We start from the raw sequence: 26,956 nt of genomic DNA, 5'->3' as shown, positions 1-26,956 counted from the left end.
TTAGATTCATATGACAGTCCTTCATAGAAGATGTGCAGCTGCACCCATTCATTGAACATATCAGATGGATATCTCCTTGTTAGGTCTTTAAACCTCTCCCATGCTTCATATAGAGTCTCACCATCTTGTTGCCTGAAAGTTTGGACCTCAGCTCTCAGCCGATTGACTCGTTGAAGGGGTAAAATCTTGCTAAGAATTTGTTCATAACATCATCCCAAGTTGTCAAGCTCTCCTTTGGAAAAGACTCCAACCACTTGGTTGCCTTGTCTCTGAGAGAGAATGGGAACAACAACAGTCTATAGGCATCAGGTTGAACGCCATTGGACTTCACTGTGTCACATATTCTCAGGAATGTGTTTAAGTGTTGGTTGGGGTCTTCATGAACACCTCCTCCGAACGAGCAATTGTTCTGAACGAGGGTGATGAGCTGTGGCTTTAGTTTAAAGTTGTCGGCATGGATGGTTGGTTTTTGGATGCTACTTCCGTAGTTCCCTGGGTTTGGGTTAATGTAAGAGCCCAAGACTCTTCTATCTTCCCCACCAGGATTTGCTCTACCTCCTCCATCATGGTTGTGCACCTCTTCCTCACGATGGTCTTCCATGGTTATTTCAAAGTATTCTTCCAAGTGTTCCTCTTCTTCTTCAGCACCCACTACACGTTTTTCTTTTGCCTCCCTTCTTAATCTTAAGAAGGTTCTCTCAGGTTCAGAATCAAAAGAAGTTGAAGCTCCACTTCTTCTCCCTGTCATACAACCAACAGAGTACAAGCAAGAAAAGCAATGCAGAAAGTATATTGTTAGAATTACTTGTTAGTTTCAGTGATGCAATATATCAAACAGTTAGTGGGTTAGAGAACTGAATTGTAAATAGCAAAGAAAAACTAGGAAACAGAGGAGGGGAAGAATTAAACTAAGACGGAAAGCAAATTAACTGAACAGAAAATTAAATCAAACAAAATACAAATGCTCAATCTAGTGATCCTCTAATGTAATCATTGTCGATGCACAATCAATCCCCGGCAACGGCGCCATAAACTTGATCGGGGTAAAACTTGTCTCTCAACAAATTCCCATTCGGCAAGTGTACCGAATTTGTCGTCAAGTAAAAACTCACAATAGAGTGAGGTCGAATCCCACAGGGATTGATTGATCAAGCAACTTTAATTAGAGGAATGATCTAGTTGAGCAAATCCATGAATATAGTTGATAGTTGCAGAAATTAAAATGGCGAGAAAGTAAATGACTGAAAGTAAATAGCAGAATTGTAAATGGGAATGGGGGAATTGCTCATAAAAGTAAATTGCAGAAAGTAAAGAGAATGGGTAAGATCAGAAATGGGGGGTTCATTGGGCTTAGGAGATGTTGCATTCTCCGGATCAATTTCATTTTCATCTCTTCCTCAATCAATGTACTCATTGATCTCCTTGGCAATCTTAAGTGATTGAATCATAATTTCTTGCAATTCAATCTCTCAAATCTTGATCAATAGCCAATTCCTTGGTCAATTGCTCATGAGAAGAGATGAAGTGTGGTCACTGATTATACCACATGCACTTCCCAAATCAAATGCTTAGAGGATTATAGTCACATACCCATCCACACTCAATTTGGTCCAGCATGAGAAAGCATTTCTAGCTAATCTCTTCATTCCTCTTTCAAGGATCCGAAGAGATCCATGTTTGAATAGCTTCTTTTCCAAGATAACTATCCAATTGGATGAAGATCGAAAGCTTTCAAGTAAAATTAAAAGGAAAGATAGAAGAAGAAGAAGAAAATTAGTATTGATCCATCAAATTACAACAGAGCTCCCTAACCCAATGAAAGGGGTTTAGTTGTTCATAGCTCTAGAAATCAAAATCAAAGATGGAGAATACATGATAAAGCTAGAAGTGCAGAGAAAGTAAAAATACAAGTGTAGTTCTCTCTCCTAGCTCCTCTCCCCAAAAAGCTCCTCTCTATTTCAAAACTACTCCTATATATACTACTCTTCTCAGCTTCTAGTTAGCTCTCCAAGTCTTGGGCCTTTGGATCTTTGAAGCAGTTCCTTTCTTCAATTGGGCTTTGCTTACTTGCAGAGAGAAAGTGTGAAGTGGGCAGAGACTTTAGCTCAAGACGTTAGGGGTGTTTAACAGTTAGTGAAAATACAAGTTCGAGAACGTTAGTAACACTTAACATTGTCACTAACATTGCCATGCACCCCTTTGCCTCACGTTAAAGCCCACGTTAACTGGGTTAACGTGGCTTTTAACATTGCCTTGTTATCCTTCGAGAACGTTAGTGACACTCAACATTGTCACTAACGTTCAAGTGTGCCCCTTCTTTCACGTTAAAGCTCATGTTAACTAGGTTAACGTGGCTTCTAACGTGGCTTTTGCCAACCTTCGAGAACGTTAGTGACACTCAAAATTGTCACTAACGTTCAAGTGTGCCCCTAGGTCTCACGTTAGAGTCCACGTTAACTAGGTTAACATGGCTTCTAACGTGGCCATTCTTAGCCATCCCAACGTTAGTGACAATGTTGAGTGTCACTAACGTTGGCTCATTCTTCATTCCTCATCGTTAGCTTCCACGTTAACCAAGTTAACGTGAAGGTTAACGTGGCTCTTGGGGGTTGTGTGGTTGCTCCAACGTTAGTGACAATGTTGAGTGTCACTAACGTTGTCGACAACTCTCCATCTCTTACGTTAGCTCCCACGTTAACCAAGTTAACGTGAGAGTTAACGTGGCTCTTTGCACCTTAGGCCAACGTTAGTGACAATATTGAGTGTCACTAACGTTGGCTTCTCTTCCCCCTTTAACGTTAGAGGCCACGTTAACTGGGTTAACGTGGCTTCTAACGTGGCCATTTGTGAGCAATTGCCAACGTTAGTGACAATGTTAAGTGTCAATAACGTTGGCTCAACTTTTCTTCTCCACGTTAGAGTTCACGTTAACTTAGTTAATGTGACTCTTTAACGTGGGTGTTGATGGCTTTTGAGAGTGTTTTTGGCAATTACTTTTCTCCTTAACTTTGCAAGTTACCTCCCATTCCTTGCTTCCTTTTGGTCTTGAAATCAAGCAATAGAGTGCATCAAAGTTCTAGTCCAAGTCATGGGTAATGCAATATACAATTTTGTCATTAAAATCATGCAAAATCCTCATGAAATAATGTAAAATGCACAATGTATGCTTGAATCAAGGTTTGAGTGAATATTTGCCCAAAAACTAACTTATTTCCTAAGAAAATGCATGAAATTACCTAAAAACAGTAAAGAAAAGGTCAGTGAAACTGGCCAAAATGCCCTGGCATCAGCGCTAAATCACATGCTTGGAACACATCCTATTGAGACTAACCAATTAACAAGATCCTAATAAGAAAAAGGGAAAGAACAATAAGAGTATAAAAAGGAAAGAAAAGTGATAAGAAATGAGGCTAGGCACCAAGGGTTTGAATATTGAGGCATGTGTCTGTGGTGTTCCTGTGCAAGGGATTTGCTTGGATGAATAAACTGTCAGGGGTGCCTTATCACTTGGTAACTTGGGTTAACTAACCTGGGATTATCAGCCGAAAGTCCACTATCAAGAGCAACCTTTGCTATAGAGCACTTAGTAACCCAAAGAGGTGCTGGACACCAAGGTCTCAAGAAAGAAAAAAAATAACAAACCATGTGCCTGTGGTGTGCACGTCTGTGGGAAAGAGACTTGGGAGAGTAAGTCCTTAGGGGTGTCTCAACACCTAGCACCTTGAACCAACTGGTTTGGGAGTGTTGGCTGAAAGCTTATCTTAAAGAGTCTCCCTCTCACAGAGCACTTAGCCTAAAAAGAATGCAATAAACCCTAGAAAAGAAGGGAGGATCAATAAATAAGAAGTCTCAAAGGATGCAATCAAGCAAGTATTCAAGGGCAATATAAGGACCTGAAGACCAGTGAAGGAATGAACCTAAGTTGCTATACATGAAACCCTATAAACCAAGAATTTGACTTCTATAACAATGGATTGTTTATCTTGTTCTTTCATTCATTTTTCCTATGTTTCAGTACTTGCTTAGGGACAAGCAAGCTTTAAGTTTGGTGTTGTGATGTCATGGCATCTCGACCAGTTTCACTGACCTTTTCTTTACTGTTTTAGGGTAGTTTCATGCATTTTCTTAGTAATTAAGCAAGTTTTGGATGAAAATACACTTACACCTTGATTCAAGAAAACATTGTGAACTTTACATGATTTCATGAGAATTTGCCAGGAATTGAATGATATAGTTGATGATGCATAATCTCATGACTTAGAATAGAGCTTTGATGCACTTTAATTGCTTGATTTCAGGACAAAGGAAGCAAGAAGGAGCTATGTCTACTTAAGACCACTAATGTGAAGAGTAACGTGGAGCTAAGCATGATGGGCCAACGTTAGTGACACTCTGATGAGCGGATAATTTATACGCTTTTTGGCATTGTTTTTAGGTAGTTTTTAGTAAGTTCAAGCTACTTTTAGGGATGTTTTCATTAGTTTTTATGTTAAATTCACATTTCTGGACTTTACTATGAGTTTGTGTGTTTTTGTGTAATTTCAGGTAATTTCTGGCTGAAATTGAGGGACTTGAGCAAAACTCTGAAAAAGGCTGACAAAAGGACTGCTGATGCTGTTGGAATCTGACCTCCCTGCACTCAAAATGGATTTTCGGGAGCTACAGAACTCCAAATGGCGCGCTCTCAACGGCGTTGGAAAGTAGACATCTAGAGATTTCCAGAAATATATAATAGTCTATACTTTATTCGGGAATTGATGACGTAAAGTGGCGCTCAACGCCAAGTACATGCTGCTATCTGGAGTTAAACGCCAGAAACACGTCACAACCCGGAGTTGAACGCCAGAAACACGTTACAACTTGGCGTTCAACTCCAATAAAAGCCTCAGCTAGTGGATAGATCAAGATCAGCCCAAACATACACCAAGTGGGCCCTGGAAGTGGATTTATGCATCAATTACTTACTCATGTAAACCCTAATAGCTAGTTTAGTATAAATAAGACTTTTTACTAGTGTATTAGTTGTCTTTTGACCACGTTTCATCTTTGGTCTCAGTTTTGTTTTATTCTTCATCTTAGGGGGCCATTGATCACGTTTTGGGGGCTGGCCATTCAGCCATGCCTGAACCTTTCACTTATGTATTTTCAACGGTGGAGTTTCTACACACCATAGATTAAGGGTGTGGAGCTCTGCTGTACCTCAAGTTTTAATACAATTACTATTATTTTCTATTCAATTCTCTTTTATTCTTATTCCAAGATATACATTGCACTTCAACTTGATGAATGTGATGATCTGTGACACTCATCATCATTCTCACCTATGAACGCGCGTGACTGACAACCACTTCCGTTCTACCTTAGGCCGGGCGCATATCTCTTAGATTCCCCAACAGAATCTTCGTGGTATAAGCTAGATAGATGGCAGCATTCATGGGAATCCGGAAAGTCTAACCTTGTCTGTGGTATTCCGAGTAGGATTCCAGGAATCTGGAAAGTTTAACCTTGTCTGTGGTATTCCGAGTAGGATTCCAGTATTGAATGACTGTGACGAGCTTCAAACTCCTGAAGGCTGGGCATTAATGACAGACGCAAAAGAATCAAGGGATTATATTCCAACCTGATTGAGAACCGACAGATGATTAGCCGTGCTGTGACAGAGCATAGGACCATTTTCACTGAGAGGATGGGATGTAGCCATTGACAATAGTGATGCCCTACATACAGCTTGCCATGGAAAGGAGTAAGAAGGATTGGATGAATGTAATAAGAAAGTAGAGACTCAAGAGGAGCACAGCATCTCCATACGCCTATCTGAAATTCCCACTATTGATTTACATAAGTATTTCTATCCTATTTTATTTTCTGTTTATTATTTATTTTCGAACTTATCATAAACCATTTAATCTGCCTGACTGAGATTTACAAGGTAACCATAGCTTTCTTCATACCAACAATCTTTGTGGGATCGACCCTTACTCACGTAAGGTATTACTTGGATGACCCAGTACACTTGCTGGTTAAGTTGAACGGAGTTATGATCACACCAGGGATTATTAAGATCCCAATTTATCATACCATGATCTCTTTGGGGTATTTTTCATACAAGTACAAAGAGACCAACTTTGAGGATCACAATTTCGTCCACCACACTCACCTTTGTCACTAACGTTGGAGATGGCAATCACCACCACGTTAGTGATCACGTTAATCCAATTAACGTGAACTCTAACGTGGAAAGAAGGGGCATTTGGAGCGTTAGTGACAAAAGTAAGTGTCACTAACGCTCTCGAAGCTTAGGCATGCCCACGTTAAGGGTCACATTAGTTACACTAACATGAACTCTAACGTGGGGAGAAGACCCAAGAGCCAACGTTATTGAAAAAGGTGAACGCCAATAACGTTTACGAAGGAACAAGAGGCAACGTTAGTGGTCACGTTAGTGCCACTAACATTGAAGTTAACGTGGATCATTAGTGGGTTGGAACGTTAGTGGAAAAGGTGATCGTCACTAATGTTCTCGAACCCAAATTTTCACTTAACGTTAACACTACTAACGTCCTAACTAACGTCCATGCCTAACTCACACTTTTCTGCAAGCAAATCTGAGCCCACTAAAGATTGTAACTACTTCAACTCAAGATCAAAGGCGCATATCCAAGACTTGAAGAGCTAACTAGAAGATCAAGAAGAGTAGTATATATAGGAGTAGTTTTTAACTAGAAAGAGCTTGGCAATTTGGAGAACTACACCTTGTATATTTAATTTTCTGCACTTTTCTAGTTACTGGAGAATATACTCTTTTCTACCATTTTCCATTTCCATTTCCAGAGCTATAAACAACTAAACCCCCTTTCATTGGGTTAGGGAGCTCTGTTGTAATTTGATGGATCAATTATAGTTTTCATTCTTCGTCCTCTTTCTTTTTTCTTGATTTACTAGAAAGTTTTTGATCTTACTTCAATTGGTTAGTTGTCTTGGAAAAGAAACTCTCCATAATTGGATCTCCTCTGAGCCTTGGAAAAGGGATGAGGAGATCATGCTAGAAATACTTTCTCATGTTGGACCAAATCGGGGTTTGGACGGATATAGTGACATGTAATCCTCCCAACACTTTAATTTGGAAATACATGTGGTATAATTAGTGACCATACTTCATCTCTTCTCATGAGCAATTAAATCAAGGAATTGGGCAATTGTTCAAGCTTAGAGAGATTGGGTTGCGAAGGAATTGGGATCCAATCACCTAAGATTGCCAAGGAGATCAATGAATGCATTGATTGAGGAAGAGATGAGAATGAATTTGATCCGGAGAATGCAACATCTCCTAAGCCCAATGAATCCCCCATTTCTAATCTTACCCATTCTGTTTACTTTCTGCCATTTATCTTCATGCTCATTTCCCCAAATCCCCATTTAAGGTTCTGTAATTTACTTTCTGCACTTTACTTTCCCGCTATTTAATTTTCTGCAATTCTCAACTCAATTTCTGTTTAGCTCAACTAGCACATCTTTCCAACTAAAGTTGCTTGACCAATCAATCTCTATGGGATTCGACCTCACTCTATTGTGAGTTTTTACTTGACGACAATTCGGTATACTTGCCGAAGGGAAATTTGTTGAGAGACAAGTTTCTGTGCATCAGTTGGAAACCTTGAAGGGTGGCAAAGTCTGCATTTTAGAGGGAATGCTCTTGGAATCTTTATAAGTATTTAAGTGGATTTAAATCATTGGAATTTGATTTGGTAAAATGAAATGATTTGTTAGTTTCTTTTGAGAGGAAGTCTTTAACCAAAGAAATAAAGTTGAAATTTGTTTTGCGTACTTTATTGAATAAAAATGAGTTTTGTTTGATTAAGTTTGGTTTAGAGACTGTGTTTTTGAGGAGTTTTAGAGAAAACTAAAGTATTAGAAGTGGATTGGAGATTTAACTTACTTTGGTTTGGTTAATATAAAAAGAATTATGATTTGAGTATTTAATTGTATAGAATTAAGTTTTATTGAATTAATATGAATTGAAGAGTGATGTTTTGAGGATTTTAATTAAAAATGAAGTAATGCAAGTGTGTATTTAAGAATAAAAGATTTTTCAAGTGTTTGAGAACAAAATTTTTAAGCTTGAAAATAAATTGAAGTTAGTTTTGGGAAACTTGGTAAATTGGGAAATAAGTTTCGTTCCGTTAATGCTAATTAAAGGGGTTATGTTTGGAAAAGATTTATTGAATTTGAAGTATTTACATCTAATTAGCGAAATAGAATGATTTCCAAGACTTTGGGAAGACCCGAAATTCAACAATGAAGTTAAAATTTTTTTAAGAACTTGGTTAAACAAAAAGGAGACTTAATTAATCCTGATTAATGTTTGATTGTGAATATAATTGAAATTGAAGAATATTAAGATTTCATGTTGAGCACAATCTCGTGAGGATGGCGATACGTAACGCTCACTTAAGATAATGTACGTGAGGCTCAGTGGGGACGACGATACTTAATGCCCACTTGAGACCTAAACGAAGGTTTCCCATGAAGATAGTGATACGTAATGCTCATGGAGGAAACAAATTTAATCATTAGGGATGGCGATACATAACGCCCACTTGAGATTGAAGGTACAACTCAGTAAGGACGATGATACATAATGCCCACGTGAGACTACGAGTACGGCTCAATGAGGATAGTGATATGTGACGCTCACTTGAGACCGAAAGGATGATCCCCCATGAGGACGGCGATACGTAACTCTCATAGAAGGGGATGTTTTCTGAGATAGGAGTGGTGATACATGATGCCTATCTCAGGGATGTTATTGGGTATGGACAACCAACCAACACATGAGCACATGGCCTGTTTAGGATTAAACATGCATCATATGTATCTATGTGACATTATTTGGGTATGCATATTATATTTGGTTTGCCTATATAAATATTTTTGTTTAACTGCTAATTGCCATACTTGCTGTAATTACTCTTAATTGTGTTTGAATTTCTTTACTTGTAATTGTGACTGGTTGTTTCGGATTATGGTGGATGTATTGCGATGTATTTTGGGTCGGAGACCGTGATTTCATTTTGTGTTGGGATGGAGGTCGTGATTTGATTTTGTGTTCGGTCGGAGTCCGTGATTTGACTTTATGTTGGGCCAGACACCGTGATTTGACTTTGTATTGGGCTGGAGGCCATGATTTAGTTATGTTTGGGTTGGAGACCGTGATTGGATGAATCTGTGGTAAGTTTGGTTAGGTTGTTCCTTTGGTATGTACTGTAATCTTATGGAATGGTATCGGATTTGGAGTTCCTATAAGTATGATGTTAATATCAACTTTGAATGATTAATTATTATGATTTTTAAAAGATTCATAAGACGAACGATGATCATTGCAGTCGAAATCTATTCTTTTCCTTACACGTATTTTCTTATGACAATTCTAAACATTCTGGTGAGACCGTGTGGTTAGGTTTTCACCCCATACACACTTCTCTTTTCTGGACGGATTGTAAAAACTCGCAAAATTAGTAAATAATAAAAGAATAAATTAACTATTATTTAAAGAAATTAGAAAATAGAATTTTACAATTTAACAAGATAGAACTAATTAAAATAAGAATTTTGACACTAATTTTAAAAAAATTAGCCTAAGATTTGGAAGAACGGGCCAAATCGGTTGAATCAGGACTATATTGGGCCCAAGGCCCAACCCAACACCCATTTAAGTGAAGAGCTTCGGCTCTTCTTCCCCAAACAAAAGGGGAATCACGTTGAAGCAAAGGGCAAAGGGGGAGAAGGAGAGAGAGCTCCAAACCCTTGTCCAACTTCAATCTTCCATATCTTTTGATCTGGAGCTCTGATTGATGAGCCATTTGCGGCCATGCGTCGCCCTCGACGAGCTCTTCAATTCTATCTAGGTATTGTGGTGAGAATTTCTAAGCTCTCTGCTCAGTTTTGTTTTCCCCTTCTATTTTGAATGTAGTTTGGGTTTTGAAAAAATCTTGTGGTTTTAGGTGTTTATGGGTGCTCTAGTATGAGCTATTGATGTGTTTCATCAACAAATTCTATGGGTAAGGGAAGGAACCCTCTAATCCTTATGATTTATCAATTTTGTGAACCTTAGATTAATGTATATGTAAAATTGGTTATGTTAGTATTGTTGGGTGAATTTAGAGCACTTGGAACAAGGTGTTGGTGGCTAAAAGTTCATTAGTGTTAATTGAAAGCCTTAGAAGCTTGAGTTGTGATGTGTTGGGTATGAACCGCTATCATTAAGATACGGTTTAAGTTTCATTTAAGTACCATGGTGTGACGAGAATTCTTAGGTTATATGCCCCTAGGATTAAGTTTGAATTTAGTATTTGGATAGATTCGCTATGTGTAGAAGACATGTTGTGATAATTGATGTTTTAGACGATGTATTGTTGTTGTATTGATTGAAATTGGTATTGGAGAGTGAATTATATAGTTATGAGTTTATGTATATTGATTTGATGAAATATTGGGCCAGAGGCCATGAATTTGGGCCGGAGGATAGAAAGCGGTAAGTGATGGTTGATGATTGGTGATTTAATGATGATTAATGAGGATATTGAATGTGAAAGTTGAGCCTATGATGAGAATGTGGCGAATCATTGATGATTGATAAGTTTTGATAATCATTATGAATAATGATAATAATTGATTGTTGATTTATGAATAATATTGCATAATTGTGAATTTGTTGGATTGAAATTGATAGAATTGGATATTGATATGTTGAGAGAGGGGTGATAAGGGTATGGAAGGATTTTGGTTGGAAATCAGATTGTTTTAGGTTGAGAAACTTTGGTTTGAGAATGAAATGTTGGAAAATAGAGGTTTTGAACTTTTGGGTAAAACTTGGTTTTTAATGAACTTCGGTGATCCATAACTTGAGCCTCGAATTTTAGAATTGAGTGAAATCTAAATAACAACAATAATAAAGCCTTGTCCTACTAGGTGGGGTCAACTACATGAATCAAATGACGCCATTGAGCTCTGTCATGTATCATGTCTACAAAGAGACTGATTACATGTAGATCTCGACCACATCATGGATGGTCTTCTCAGGTCTTCCTCTGCCTTTCACCCCTTGTCCATCTTCCATTTCATCCACCCTCCTGACTGGGTGTTCTATCGGTCTTCTTCTCACATGTCCAAACCACTTGAGACGCGATTCTACCATCTTTTCCAAAATGGGTGCTTGATGAGTCCATATTTTACGATATATTTTGGTTTGATTTGAGTGGATTCTATCACATATACCCACATTTATTCATCTAAATAGCATGCTTTTGAGATTTCTTCCTAAATTGTGCTTAAATGTGAAAACATCCTCTTTTGTCCCTAATTTTAGTTAATTTTATTCACTTTAATCCCACTTGGTGTCTTGATGTATTTGTTAAGTGATTTCAGGTTTTCAAGGCAAGTATGGATTGAAGAAGTGAGGAAAAGAGCATGCAAAAGGGAAGAATTCAAAAAATGAAGGATTTGAAAAGCTGCCAGCCCTGACCTCTCTGTACTAAATTGGTCATAACTTGACCTACAGAGATCCAAATGAGGCCGTTTTAGCGGCATTGGAAAGCTAACGTCTGGGGCTTTGAAATGATATATAATTTGCTATAGTGGACTAAGTTGAAGTGTGCGTATGCACACAATTTGTGCGTACACATAGGTCAGGATTTAGCAAGTGTGCGGACACACACAGGTCCCTGCACGTTAGCTCATTAATTGGAAACTGCTGGGGGCGATTCTGAGCCCCCAAAACCCAACCCAATCCAACTCATTTGTTTGAAGCTATTTAAGGTCAATGTGAAGAGGAATGAAGGGAGGGGAGAGCAATCAGGTTTAGCTTTTATTATGTTTTCTCTTAGTTTCTAGAGAGAGAAGCTCCCCCCTCTCTCTAGAATTTGGGTTTCTTAATTTAGTTTCTTGTAATTTATACTTTTAATTCTTGCTTTCATTTACTTTTCCTTGTCATTTATTATTATTGCATCTTTATTCTTCTTCATTTCTTTTGTTATTTTCTCTATCTTGCCATTTTTATGTTATGAATTCTCTTTGTTAATTTCACTTTAAATTAATGCAATTTATGTTTCCATGTCATTTATTTCTTTCTTGAGTTGTCATTGTCATTTTCTTTCTTTGGTAGTTTTACAATTTATTTTATTGCATTTTAACATTATTTTATTCTCATGTACACCAAGTGTTTAATAAAATGCTTGGCTTAGTTTCTACTTAGTTTTTCTCCACTCTTGGCTTGAAATTGTTGACTTTGGTGATCCTTGAGTCATTGATGTCTATTTTTGTTTGATATATTAGAGTAGTTAGTTGATTTAGTCTCCCTTGACTCTATGTGACCCCTTAGTGTTGACATAGGACTTAGGGATTGAAATCAACTATGCATATTTGACTTATCTTTGATGTAAGGTTGACTAAGTAGGATTAACTCTTCATAATCATCATATGTTTGTGGTCAATGGCTAGGATAGGTAACCTTAGCTCTCAATTACTTGCCAAGATGGTTTCTTTCATTTGAAGTTTACCTGCTTTGACTTTACTTACTTTGACTTTTATTGCTTTGATGTTTAATTTCTTGCATGTTTAATTTTCACACTCTTGGTTGAGAAATTGGATGTTTGGGTGGAATTGAGTTGTGGGTGTCCATTCTGCATTGTGTGAGAATAGTTAATTGGTTTGGTTTCCATTGACGCTAGTCTTTCACTAAGAAATTAGTGAGTTGACTGGGACTTATGGATTGAGATCAATTATGCTTTTGACTAATTCTCAAGGAGGATTGACTAATTTGGATTGATTCCACACAATTGCCATGTTTGTGGTCCATAACTAGGATAGGAATCCTAAATTCTCCAATTCTCACCAAGAGTTGCCATTTACATTCCTTGCATGATCATTTACTTTCTTGCTATTTACATTACTTGTCTCTCTTGCATTCCCAATCCCCATACTCTCTCATAGCCAATAAATGTACATTTCCTTGCAACTCATAGGTAGAACGACCCGAGGTTGAATTACTCGCGATCTCGGTTAATTAGAATTTGTAAACATTTGATTAAGAGAATTCATTGTTGGTTTGGACTATGCTACCAACGAATTGACTCTTGTTTTGATCGATTCCAAACTATACAATAGTTCTCTTGTCAGTGCTACTCCAACTGTCTCCATTATATCTTCGTTCCTTATTTTATCCAATCACGTATGACCACTCATCCGTCTCAACATCTTCATCTCTGCCACACTTAGCTTATGTTTGTGTTCCTCTTTGGCCTCCCAACACTCCGTACCATAAAACATAGTCAGTCTTATAACAGTGTGATAGAATTTACCTTTATGTTTTAAATGCACTTTTTTGTCACATATAAAACCAAATGCATGATGAGCGGATATTTTATACGCTTTTTGTCATCATTTCTATATAGTTTTTAGCATGTTTTGTTTAGTTTTTATTATATTTTCATAATTTTTAGTGTTAAATTCACATTTTTAGATTCTACTATGAGTTTGTGTGTTTTTATGCAATTTCATGTATTTTTTGGATGAAATTGAGGAGCTGGAGCAAAAGTGTGATTCAGAGACAGAGAAAGCACTACAGATGCTGTTTGGATCTGACCTCCTTGCACTCGGAAGAGCTTTTCTGGTGTAACAAAAGTTCAAATGGAGCGTTCTTAACGAATATGAACAGCTGACTTTCAGAGCTTTCCAGCAACGTATAATAGTTTATACTTTGCTTCAGATTTGAAGGCCCAAAACTGGCGTCCAACGCCAGCCTCCTGCCCCCTTCCAGGCGTCCAGCACCAAAGGAGAAGAGACCAGCGTCCAAACCCCCTAGTCATCGTTCAATGCCCTAGAGGCCTAATAGCACGAGGATCTCATCAAAGCTCAGCCCAAACACTCACTAAGTGGGCCCTAGAAGTGGATTTTAGCACTAAAAAGACTGTTTTACCCTTACTAGTTGATGAGCGGGATAATTTATACGCTTTTTGGCATTATTTTTAGGTAGTTTTTAGTATGTTTTAGTTAATTTTTAGTATATTTTTATTAGTTTTTAAGAAAAATTCACATTTCTGGACTTTACTATGAGTTTGTGTGTTTTTCTGTGATTTTAGGTATTTTTTGGCTGAAATTGAGGGATCTGAGCAAAAATATGATTCAGATGCTAAGAAAGGACTGCAGATGCTGTTGGATTTTGACCATCCTGCACTCGAAGTGGATTTTCTGGAGCTATAGAAACCCAATTGGCGCACTCTTAATTGCGTTGGAAAGTAGACATCTTGGGCTTTCCAGAAAGGTATAATAGTCTATACTTTTTCTGAGATTTGATATCCCAACCTGGCGTCTAAACACCCACTAGAGACCCTTTTCTGGCATAAAACGCCAGAACTGGCACCAAAGCTGGAGTTAAACGCCCAAACTGGCACCCAAGCTGGCGTTTAACTCCAAGAAGAGCCTATGCACGTGAAAGCTTCAATGCTCAGCCCAAGCACACACCAAGTGGGCCCCGGAAGTGGATTTCTGCACTATCTGCACTTAGTAACTCATTTTTTGTAAATCTAGTTTACTAGTTTAGTATAAATAGCACTTTTTACTATTGTATTCATATTTTTGGACCACTTTTCGATCCTTTGATCAGGTATTTTCCCCCTGTTTTTGAATTCTTATGCCATTTGGGAGGCTGACCATTCGGCCAGGCCTAGACCTTTTGTTCTTATGTATTTTCAACGGTGGAGTTTCTACACCTCATAGATTATGGTGAGGAGCTCTGCTGTTCCTCATAGATTAAGGTGAGGACGCCAGTCGGAGTATACTTTCTTGGGTCTCTAATCCACAGATTCGCATCATCTCTCCTGACAACAGAGCATCCGACCTCGTGATTAGAATCTTTGTGGTATAGGCTAGAATCAATAGGCAGCATTCCTGAGATTCGGAAAGTATAAACCTTGTCTGTGGTATTTCGAGTAGGATCTGAGAAGGGATGACTGTGAGGAGCTACAAACTTGCGAATGTTGGGCGCAGTGACAGTGTGCAAAAGGATCAATAGATCTTATTTCGACACAAGTGAGAACCAACAGATGATTAACCCTGCGGTAGTTGTGCCTGGTATTTTTCATCCGAGACGAGAAATCTGACAGTTGATTAGCCATACAGAGACCGTAGCCGGACCATTTTCATTGAGAGGATCATACAGCTTGCCATGGAAGGGAGGACGCATGATTGGATGAAGACAATAGGAAAGCAGAGGTTCAGAAGCAACAAAGCATCTCCAAACGCTTATCTGAAATTCCCACTAATGAATTACATAAGTATCTCTATGTTATTTTCCGTTTTATTTATCTTTTAATTATCAAAACCTCATAACCATTTGAATCCGCCTGACTGAGATTTACAAGATGACCATAGCTTGCTTCAAGCCGACAATCTCCGTGGGATCGACCCTTACTCACGTAAGGTATTACTTGGATGACCCAGTGCACTTGCTGGTTAGTTGTGCGGAGTTGTGAAAAGTGTGATCCCAATTTTGTGCACTAAGTTTTTGGTGCCGTTGCCGGGGATTGTTCGAGTTTGGACAACTGATGGTTCATCTTGTTGCTTAGATCAGATAATTTTCTTCTTGTTTTATTTTCAAAAAAATTTCAAAAATCTTTCAAAATTTTTTTTCTAGTTTTTGAAAAATACAAAAAAATATATAAAAAAATCATAAAAGCCAAAAAAATTTTGTGTTTCTTGTTTGAGTCTAGCGTCAAATTCTAAGTTTGGTGTCAATTGCATGTTTTCAAATTTTCTCAAGTTTTCGAAAAAAAATCATGCATTGTGTTCTTCATTGATCTTCAAGATGTTCTTGATGATTTTCCTTGTTCTGATCTTTAAATTCTCTTGTTTTGTGTCTTTTCATGTTTTTCATATGCATTTTCAAATCCATAGTGTCTAAACATTAAAAATTTCTAAGTTTGGTGTCTTACATATCTTTCTTTTCTTAAAAATTTTCAAAATTATGTCCTTGATGTTAATCATGATCTTCAAAGTGTTCTTGGTGTTCATCTTGACATTCAAAGTGTCCTTGCATACATTACTTGTTTTGATTTTGCATTTTTATGTTTTATTTCATTTTGTTGTTTTTCTCTCTCTTCATTAAAAATTCAAAAATAAAAAATATCTCTTTTCAAGTAAATAATACAGAGAAATGAAGATTCAGAACATACAGCAGAGGAATCACAGAGAAAAAGCTGGGCGTTTAGAAAAACACCCAATAAGGAAGGAATTCTGGCGTTAAGCACCAGCCATGGTATCTGGCTGGGCGTTAAACGCCCAAAGAGGTAGCATTCTGGGCGTTAAACGCTAGAATGGATAGCATCCTGGGCGTTTAACGACAGGATGACACAGGGGAGGTAATTTCGTTTCAAATTCATTTTTTTTTTCAAAATTTCATGTTCATAATTTTAAAATCTTATTTTCCACATTTTCAAAAATCCTTGCTAACAATTAATGTTTTGATTAAAAAAATTGCAAGTTTGTTACTTACTTGTTGAGAAAGGTTCAATCTTTGAATTTTAGAATCATATCTTTTAATTTCTTATTAGTCAAGTCATTAATTTTAAAAATCAAATCTTTTTCAATCATATATTTTTAAATCATATCTTTTCAATCAAATCTTTTCAATCAAATCTTTTTTAATCACATCTTTTCAATCATATCCTTTTTCAATCATATCTTTTCAAATTTTAATTCCAAAATCTTTTTCTAACTTCTTATCTTTTCAAAATTAATTTTAAATCTTTTTCAACTAATTACTATTTCTTATTTTTTTCAAAACCACCTAACCACTTTTCCACTTCCAATTTTCGAAAATCACTAACCCCTTTTTCAAAAATCCTTTTAATTAACTAAATGTTTTAAATTCTAATTTTATGTTATTTCTTTTAAAATTTTTGAAAACTCTTTCTCTCTCATCTCTTTCTATTTATTTTATTTAATTGCTAACATTCCTCTTCCACTCATCTAAAAATTTTCGAACTCACCTCCTCTCTCTTCTCATTCTTCTACTCCTTTTCCTCTGACACATCAAGGAGTCTTTATACTGTGACATAGAGGATTCCATTACTCCCTTTTGTTCTCTTCTTTTTCATATGAGTAGTAAAAGGGATAAAAACATTCTTGTTGAAGCCGATCCTAAACCTGAAAGGACTCTGAAGAAGAAGCTAAGAGAAGCTAAAGCACAACACTCCGGAGAGGACTTTACAGAGAATTTTGAAAAAGAAGCAGACATGGCAGCCGAACCCAACAACAATGTCAGAGATGCAAAGAAGATGTTTGGTGACTATACTGCACCAACTTCCAACTTCTATGGAAGAAGCATCTCAATTCCTGCCATTGGAGCAAACAATTTTGAGCTTAAGCCTCAATTAGCTTCTCTAATGCAGCAGAATTGCAAGTTTCATGGACTTTCATCGGAAGATCCTCATTAGTTCTTAGCTGAATTCTTGCAGATCTATGATACTGTTAAGACCAATGGGGTTGATCCCGAGGTCTACAGACTTATGCTTTTCCCCTTTACTGAAAGAGCAGAGCTAGAATATGGTTAGACTCACAACCTAGAGAAAGTCTGAACTCTTGGAACAAGTTGGTCAATGCTTTCTTGACCAAATTCTTTCCACCTCAAAAGATGAGCAAGCTTAGAGTGGAAGTCCAAACTTTCAAACAGAATGAAGGTGAATCCCTCTATGAAGCTTGGGAAAGATACTAGCAATTAACCAAAAGGTGTCCTTCTGACATGCTTCCAGAATGGAGCATCATATGTATATTCTATGATGGTCTGTCTGAATTATCTAAGATGTCATTGGATCATTCTGCTGGTGGATCTCTTCATCTGAAAACCCCTGCAGAAGCCCAGGAACTCATTGAGATGGTTGCAAATAACCAGTTCATGTACACTTCTGAAAGAAATCCTGTGAATAATGGGATGACTTAGAAGAAAGGAGTTCTTGAGATTGATACTCTGAATGCCATATTGGCTCGTAACAAAATATTGACTCAGCAAGTCAATATGATTTCTCAGAATCTGACTGGATTGCAAGCTACATCTGGCAGTGCTAAAGAAGCCTCCTCTGAAGGAGAAGCTTATGACCCTGAGAATCCTGCAATGGAAGAGGTGAATTACATGGGAGAATCTTATGGAAACACCTATAATCCTTCATGGAGAAATCATCCAAATTTCTCATGGAAGGACCAATAGAAGCCTCAACAAGGCTTCAACAACAATAATGGTGGGAGAAATAAGTTTAGCAATAGAAAACCTTTCCCATAATCTTTTCAGCAACATACAGAGAATTCAGAGAAGAGCTTCTTGGGCTTAGCAAACATAGTCTCTGATCTATCTAAGACCGCTCTCAATTTCATGAATGAAACAAGGTCCTCCATCAGAAAATTGGAGGCACAAGTGGGTCAACTGAGTTAAAGAGTTACTGAAACTCCTCCTATTACTCTCCCAAACAATACAGAAGAGAATCCCAAAAGAGAGTGTAAGGCCATAACCATATCCAAAGTGGCCGAACCTGGAAAGAGTGAAAAGGCAGTGATTTCCAGTGAGGAATACCCTGCTGGACGTCCACTGACCAATAAGAAGTTCCCTAATGAGGAACCAAAGGAATCTGAGGCTCATATAGAGACCATAGAAATTCCACTAAACTTACTATTGCCATTCATGAGCTCTAATGAATATTCTTCCTCTGAAGAGGATGAAGACACTGTTAAAGTGCAAGTTGCTCAGTATCTAGGATCCATCATAAAGTTGAATGCCAAGTTATTTGGTAATGAGACTTGGGAGGATGAACCTCCATTGCTCATCAATGAACTGAATACATGGATTCAGCAGACATTGCCTCAAAATAAACTGGATCCCAGAAAGTTCTTAATACCTTGCACCATAGGCACCATGACCTTTGAAAAGGCTCTGTGTGACCTGGGGTCAGGTATCAACCTCATGCCACTCTTTGTAATGGAGAAACTAGGGATCTTTGAGGTACAAGCTGCAAGAATCTCACTAGAGATGGCAAACAAATCAATAAAATAGTCTTATGGACTTGTAGAGGATGTCTTAGTGAAGGTTGAAGGCCTTTACATCCCTGCTGACTTCATAATCCTGGACACTGGGAAGGATGAGGATGAATTCATCATCCTTGGAAGTCCCTTCCTAGCCACAGCAAGGGCTGTGATTGATGTGGATAGAGGAGAGTTAGTCCTTCAATTGACTGAGGACTACCTTGTGTTTAAGGCTCAAGGATCTTCCTCTGTAACCATAGAGTGGAAGCATGAAAAACTTCTCTTAATACAGAGTCAAGCAAAACCCCCACACTCAAACTCTAACTTTGGTGTTGGGAGGCCACAATTATGCTCTGAGAACTTGTGAAGCTCTATAAGAGCTTACTGTCAAGCTATTGACATTAAAGAAGTGCTTATTGGGAGGCAACCCAATTTTATTTATCTATGTTAATTTATGTTTTCTTTAGGTTGATGATCATGTGGAGTCACAAAAACAATTGCAAACGTTAAAGCAAAATAAAAAAACAGCATTAAAAACAGCACACCTTGGAAGACGAGCTTACTGGCGTTTAAACACCAGTAAAGATAGCAGAATGGGCGTTTAACGCCCAGTCTGGCAGCATTCTAGGCGTTAAACGCCAAAATTGGCAGCCAGACTGGGTTTAACGCCAGAAATGGTCATCAGCCTGGCGTTTAACGCCAGAAATGCCACACAGAAGGCGTTCAAATGCCAGAAAGGTGCAGGGATGAAAAATCCTTGACACCTCAGGATCTGTGGACCCCACAGGATCCATATTGGTGTGCGAAATTGTGATCACACTTTTCATAACTCCGCACAACTAACCAGCAAGTGCACTGGGTTGTCCAAGTAATACCTTACGTGAGTAAGGGTCGATGCCACGGAGATTGTCGGCTTGAAGCAAGCTATGGTCATCTTATAAATCTCAGTCAGGCCGATTCAAATGGTTTTGAGGTTTTGATAATTAACAGATAAATAAAACATAAAATAAAATAGAGATACTTATATAATTCATTGGTAGGAATTTCAAATAAGCGTTTGGAGATGCTTTGTTGCTTCTGAACCTCTACTTCCCTATTGCTTCCATCCAATCATGCGCATTCCCTTCCATGGGAAGCTGTAAGTTGGTGGATCACCATTGTCAATGGCTACCATCTGTCCTCTCCGTGAAAATGGCCCGGCTACGGTTCTCACCGTAGGGCTAATCATCTGTCGGTTCTCACTTGTGTTCGAATAAGATCCCTTGATCCTTTTTCACACTATCACTGCGCCCAATAGTCGCGAGTTTGAGGCTCGTTGGTGCACGAAATTATGATCTCTAATAATGGCATTCAACTTGGTATGTGCATATACTAACTCGGCACTTTCTTCACAACTTCGCACAACTAACCAGCAAGTGCACTGGGTCGTCCAAGTAATAAACCTTACCTGAGTAAGGGTCGATCCCACGAAGATTGTTAGTATGAAGCAAGCTATGGTCATCTTGTAAATCTCAGTTAGGCAGATAATGAATGGTTATGGAGTTCTCAAATAATAATAATAAATAAACAGAAAATAAAGATAGAAATACTTATGTAAATCATTGGTGAGAATTTCAGAAAAGTGTATGGAGATGTTTTGTCCCTGTTGGATCTCTGCTTTTCTACTACCTTCCTTCGATCCTTCTTACTCATTTCCATGGCAAGCTGTACGTAGGGCATCACCGTTGTCAATGGCTACATCGCATCCTCTCAGTGAGAATGGTCCAAATGCTCTGTCACAGCACGGCTAATCATCTGTCGGTTCTCGATCATGTCAGAATAGAATCCATTGATTCTTTTGCGCTTGTCATCACGCCCAACAATCGCGAGTTTGAAGCTCGTCACAGTCATTCAATCCCTGAATCCTACTTGGAATACCACAGACAATGTTTAGACTTTCCGGATTCTCATGAATGCCGCCATCAATTCTAGCTTATACCACAAAGATTCTGATTAAGGAATCTAAGAGATATGCGTTCGGTCTAAGGTAGAACGGAAGTGGTTGTCAGTCACGCGTTCATAGGTGAGAATGATGATGAGTGTCACGGATCATCACATTCGTCATGGTGAAGTGCAACGAGTATCTTAGAACGGGAATAAACTGAATTGAATAGAAAATAGTAGTAACTGCATTAAAACTTGAGGTACAGTAGAGCTCCACACACTTGATCTATCGTGTGTAGAAACCCTACCGTTGAAAATACGTAAGTGATAGTAGTCTAGGCATGGCCGAATGGCCAGCCCCCAAAACATGATCAATAGTCTCCTAAGATGAACAATAGAATAAAACTGAGACCAAAGATATGGTCGAAAGACCGAATGGTCAAAAGACCTCTAATACAATAATAAAATGTCCTATTTATACTAGACTAGTTACTAGGGTTTACAAAAGTAAGTAATTGATGCAGAAATCCACTTCCGAGGCCCACTTGGTGTGTGCTTTGGCTAAGCTTGAGCTTTACACGTGCAGAGGCTTCTCTTGGATAACGTGTTTTTGATGTTCAACTCTGGTTAGTGACGTGTTTCTGGCGTTTGACTCTAGAATGCAACATGGAACTGGAGTTGAGCGCCAGTTTACGTCATCTAATCTCGAATGAAGTATGGACTATTATATATTGCTGGAAATCTCTGGATGTCTACTTTTCAACACCGTTGAGAGCGCTTCATTTGAAGTTCTGTAGCTCTAGAAAATCCATTTCGAGTGCAGGGAGGTCAGAATCCAACAGCATCAGTAGTCCTTTGTCAGCCTTTTATCAGAGTTTTGCTCAGGTCCCTCAATTCCAGCCAGAAAATACCTAAAATCACAGAAAAACACACAAACTCATAGTAAAGTCCAGAAATGTGAATTTAGCATAAAAACTAATGAAAACATCCCTAAAAGTTGCTAGATCCTACTAAAAACTACCTAAAAACAATGCCAAAAAGAGTATAAATTATCCGCTCATCACAACACCAAACTTAAATTGTTGCTTGTCCCCAAGCAACTGAAAATCAAATAGGATAAAAAGAGAAGAATATACTATAAAGCTTAAAATATCAATGAATATTAGTTCTAACTAGATGAGCGGAACTTGTAGCTTTTTGCTTCTAAACAGTTTTGGCATCTCACTTTATCCTTTGAAGTTTAGAATGATTGGCATCTATAGGAACTTAGAATTTTAGATAGTGTTATTGATTCTCCTAGTTAAGTATGTTGATTCTTGAACACAGCTACTTTTATGAGTCTTGGCCGTGGCCCTAAGCATTTTGTTTTCCAGTATTACCACCGGATACGTAAATGCCACAGACACATGACTGGGTGAACCTTTTCAGATTGTGACTCAGCTTTGCTAAAGTCCCCAGTTAGAGGTGTCCAGAGCTCTTAAGCACAGTCTTTTTGCTTTGGATCACGACTTTAACCACTCAGTCTCAAGCTTTTCACTTGGACCTGCATGCCACAAGCACATGGTTAGGGACAGCTTGATTTAGCCACTTAGGCCTGGATTTGTTTCCATGGGCCCTCCTATCCATTGATGCTCAAAGCCTTGGATCCTTTTTACCCTTGAATTTTGGTTTTAAGGGCTATTGGCTTTTTCTGTTTGCTTTTTCTTTTTCTTTTTATTTTTTTCCCGCAAGCTTTTGCTATTCACTGCTTTTTCTTGCTTCAAGAATAAAATTTATGATTTTTCAGATCATCAGTAACATTTCTCTTTGTTCATCATTCTTTCAAAAGCCTACAATTTTAACATTTATAAACACCAAGATAAAAAATATGCACTATTCAAGCATTCATTCAGAAAACAAAAAGTATTGTCACCACATCAATATAATTAAACTAAATTCAAGGATAAATTTGAAACTCATGTACTTCTTGTTCTTTTTGTATTAAAACATTTTTCATTTAAGAGAGTTTAAAGATTTATGGAATTATTCATAGCCTTAAGACATAGTTACTAAATACTAATAATCATGTAGGAAAGACACAAACATAAATAAACATTAAGCATAAAAACCGAAAAATAGAGAAATAAGAACAGGGAATGAGTCCACCTCAGTGATGGTGGCACTTTCTTCTTGAAGAACCAATGATATCCTTGAGCTCTTCTATGTCTCTTCCTTGCCTTTGTTACTCCTCCCTCATTGCTCTTTGATCTTCTCTAATTTCATGGAGAATGATAGAGTGTTCTTGATGTTCCACCCTTAATAAATCCATATTGTAACTCAAGTCTTCTAGAGAAGTGTTGAGTTGTTCCCAATAATTGTTGGGAGGAAAGTGTATCCCTTGAGCATTTTCGGGATTTCTTGGTGATGAGCTTCCTCATGCGTCTCTTGGGATCCATGAGTGGGCTCTCTTGTTTGCTCCATCCTCTTCTTAGTGATGGGCTTATCCTTCTCAATGGGGATGTCTCCTTCTATGATAACTCCAGTTGAGTAACATAGATGGCAAATAAGATGAGGAAAAGCTAGACTTGCCATGGTGGAGGACTTTTCGGCTATTTTGTAGAATTCACGGGAGATGACTTCATGAACTTCTACTTCCTCTCCATTCATGATGCTATGAATCATGATGGCCCGATCCACAGTAACTTCGGATCGGTTGCTAGTAGGGATGATGGAGCGTTGGATGAACTCCAACCATCCTCTAGCCATAGGCTTGAGGTCCAATATTCTTAATTGAACCGGCTTGCCTTTGGAGTCTCTTTTCCATTGATCTCCTTCCACACATATGTCCATAAGGACTTGGTCCAACCTTTGATCAAAGTTGACCCTTCTAGTGTAGGGGCGTGCATCTCCTTGCATCATGGGCAAGTTGAATGCCAACCTCACATTTTCTGGACTAAAATCTAAGTATTTCCCCCGAACCATTGTAAGATAATTCTTTGGATTTGGGTTCACACTTTGATCATGGTTCCTAGTGATCAATGCATTGGCATAGAACTCTTGAACCATTAAGATTTCGACTTGTTGAATGGGGTTGGTCAGAACTTCCCAACCTCTTCTTTGGATCTCATGTTGGATCTCCGGGTACTCATTTTTCTTGGGTTTGAAAGGGACCTCAGGGATCACCTTCTTGGCCACAACTTCATAGAAGTGGTCTTGATGGGCTTTGGAGATAAATCTCTCCATTTTCCATGACTCGAAGGTGGAAGCTTTTGTCCTCCATTTCCTTTTTCTAGAGATTTTTCCGGCCTTAGGTGCCATCAATGGTTATGGAAAAACAAAAAAGCTATGGTTTCACCATACGAAACTTAGAATATTGCTCGCCCTTGAGCAAAAGAAGAAAGAATAGATGCAGAAGAAGAAGATATGGAGGAGAGGAAGAGAGGGTTGTGTTTCGGCCAAGGAAGAGAAGAGAAGGTTGTGTTGTGTGAAAGTGAAGAAGAATGGAGTGGTTTATATAGTGGAGGGAGAGGGGTTAAGGTTCGGCCATATTGGGTGGGTTGGGTGGGAAAAGGGATTTTAAATTTTGAGGGTAGGTGCGGTTTATGGGGAAGAGTGGATGGATGTGAGTGGTGAAGAGGTGATGGGGAAGAGTATTATTGAATTGTGTGAAGAGGAGAGAAGGTGAGTTGAGGTAGGTGGGGATCCTGTGGGGTCCACAGATCCAGAGATGATCCCGTGGGTCCACAGATCCTGAGGTGTCAAGGATTATTATCCCTGCACCAATGAGGCGTGTAAAATACCCTCTACATGAAATCCTGGCGTTCAACGGCAGATTCATGCTTGTTTCTGGCGTTGAACGCCAGCTTCATGCTTGTTTTTGGCGTTCAACGCCCATTTGCAGCATGTTCCTGGCGTTGAACGCCAGTTCCATGCTTGTTTTTGGCGTTTAGCGCCAGCTCTCCTCATGGTGTATTCCTGGCGTTTAAACGCCAGGATGCTGCTTGTTTATGGCATTCAACGCCAGATCCATGCTCTGTTCTGGCGTTGAATGCCAGCCAGATGCTCCTTACTGGCGTTTGAATGCCAGTATGCCCTTCCTCCAGGGTGTGCTTTTTCTTCTACTGTCTTTTTGATTCTGTTTTTAATTTTAGTATTTATTTTGTGACTCCACATGATCATGAACCTAATAAAACATAAAGGAAAAATAAAATAAAAATAAAATTAGATAAATAAAAATTGGGTTGCCTCCCAATAAGCACTCCTTTAATGTTACTAGCTTGACAGTGGGCTCTCATGGAGCCTCACAGGTGACCAGGTCAATGTTGTAAACTCCCAACACCAAACTTAGAGTTTAGATGTGGGGGTTCAACACCAAACTTAGAGTTTAGTTGTGGCCTCCCAACACCAAACTTAGAGTTTGATTGTGGAGGCTCTGTTTGACTCTGTACTGAGAGAAGTTTTCATGCTTCCTCTCCATGGTTGCAGAGGAACACCCTTGGGTCTTAAACACAAGGTAGTCCCCATTCAATTGAAGGACTAATCCTCCTCTGTTAACATCTATCACAGCTCCTGCTGTGGCTAGAAAAGGTCTTCCAAGGATGATGCATTCATCCTCCTCCTTCCTAGTGTCTAAGATCATGAAATCAGCAGGGATGTAAAGGCCTCTAGCCTTCACTAACACGTCCTCTACCAATCCATAAGCTTGTCTTACTGACTTGTCTGCCATTTGTAATAAGAATATGGCAGGCTGTACCTCAATGATCCCCAGCTTCTCCATTACAGAGAGTGGCATAAGATTTATGCCTGACCCTAGGTCACAAAGATCCTTCTCAAAGGTCACGGTGCCTATGGTACAGGGTATTAAGAATTTGCCAGGATCTTGTCTCTTTTGAGGTAAAGTTTGCTAAACCCATGTATCTAGTTCACTAATGAGCAAGGGAGGTTCACCTTCCCAAGTCTCATTACCAAACAACTTGGCATTCAGCTTCATGATAGCTCCTAGATATTGAACAACTTGCTCTCCAGTTATATCTTCATCCTCTTCAGAGGAAGAATAGTCTTCCGAGCTCATGAATGGCAAAAGGAGATTTAATGGGATCTCTATGGTCTCTATATGACCTTCAGATCCTTTTAGGTCCTCAATAGGGAGTTCCTTCTTGTTTGAGAGACGTCCCGTGAGGTCTTCCTCATTGGGATTCACGTCCTCTCCTTCCTCTCTAGGTTCGGCCATATTGATTATATCAATGGCCTTGTACTCTCTTTTTGGATTCTCTTCAGTATTGCTTGGGAGAGTACTAGAAGGAGTTTCAGTGACTTTCTTACTCAGCTGGGCCATTTGTGCCTCCAAATTTCTGATGGAGGACCTTGTTTCACTCATAAAACTTAAAGTGGCCTTAGACAGATCAGAGACTAAGTTTGCTAAATTAGAGGTGCTCTTCTCAGAATTCTCTGTCTGTTGCTGAGAAGATGATGGATAAGGCTTGCTATTGCAGAGCCTATTTCTTCCACCATTATTAAAGCCTTGTTGAGGCTTTTGTTGACCCTTCCATGAGAAATTTGGATGATTTCTCCATGATGAATTATAGGTGTTTCCATAAGGTTCACCCATGTAATTTACCTCTGCTATTGTAGGGTTTTCAGGATCATAAGCTTCTTCTTCAGAAGATGCCTCTTTAGTACTGTTGGATGCATTTTGCCATCCATTCAGACTTTGAGAAATCATGTTGACTTATTGAGTCAATATTTTGTGCTGAGCCAATATGGCATTCAGAGCATCAACTTCAAGAACTCCCTTCTTTTGAGGCATCCCATTATTCACAGAATTTCTCTCAGAAGTGTACATGAACTGGTTATTTGCAACCATGACAATAAGTTCTTGAGCTACTACAGGCATTTTCTTTATGTGAATGGATCCACCTGCAGAATGGTCCAATGACATCTTGGAGAACTCAGATAGACCATAATAGAATATGTCCAGAATGGTCCACTCTGA

At 38.6% G+C, this 26,956-nt stretch overlaps 1 non-coding gene across 1 annotated transcript; it reads right to left on the bottom strand.

Annotated features, from left to right (window-relative positions):
* Positions 1-17,692: 17,692 nt before the first annotated feature.
* On the bottom strand, positions 17,693-17,800 carry LOC112713882 (small nucleolar RNA R71). The gene has a single exon (XR_003158841.1). It is a non-coding gene; the product is annotated as a small nucleolar RNA R71 (small nucleolar RNA).
* Between the last annotated feature and the right edge of the window lie 9,156 nt (positions 17,801-26,956).

This window comes from Arachis hypogaea, chromosome 9, assembly GCF_003086295.3.
Source record: "Arachis hypogaea cultivar Tifrunner chromosome 9, arahy.Tifrunner.gnm2.J5K5, whole genome shotgun sequence".
In the NCBI taxonomy this organism is placed as follows: domain Eukaryota; kingdom Viridiplantae; phylum Streptophyta; class Magnoliopsida; order Fabales; family Fabaceae; genus Arachis; species Arachis hypogaea.
This window is presented reverse-complemented; position numbering and strand designations above follow the sequence as displayed.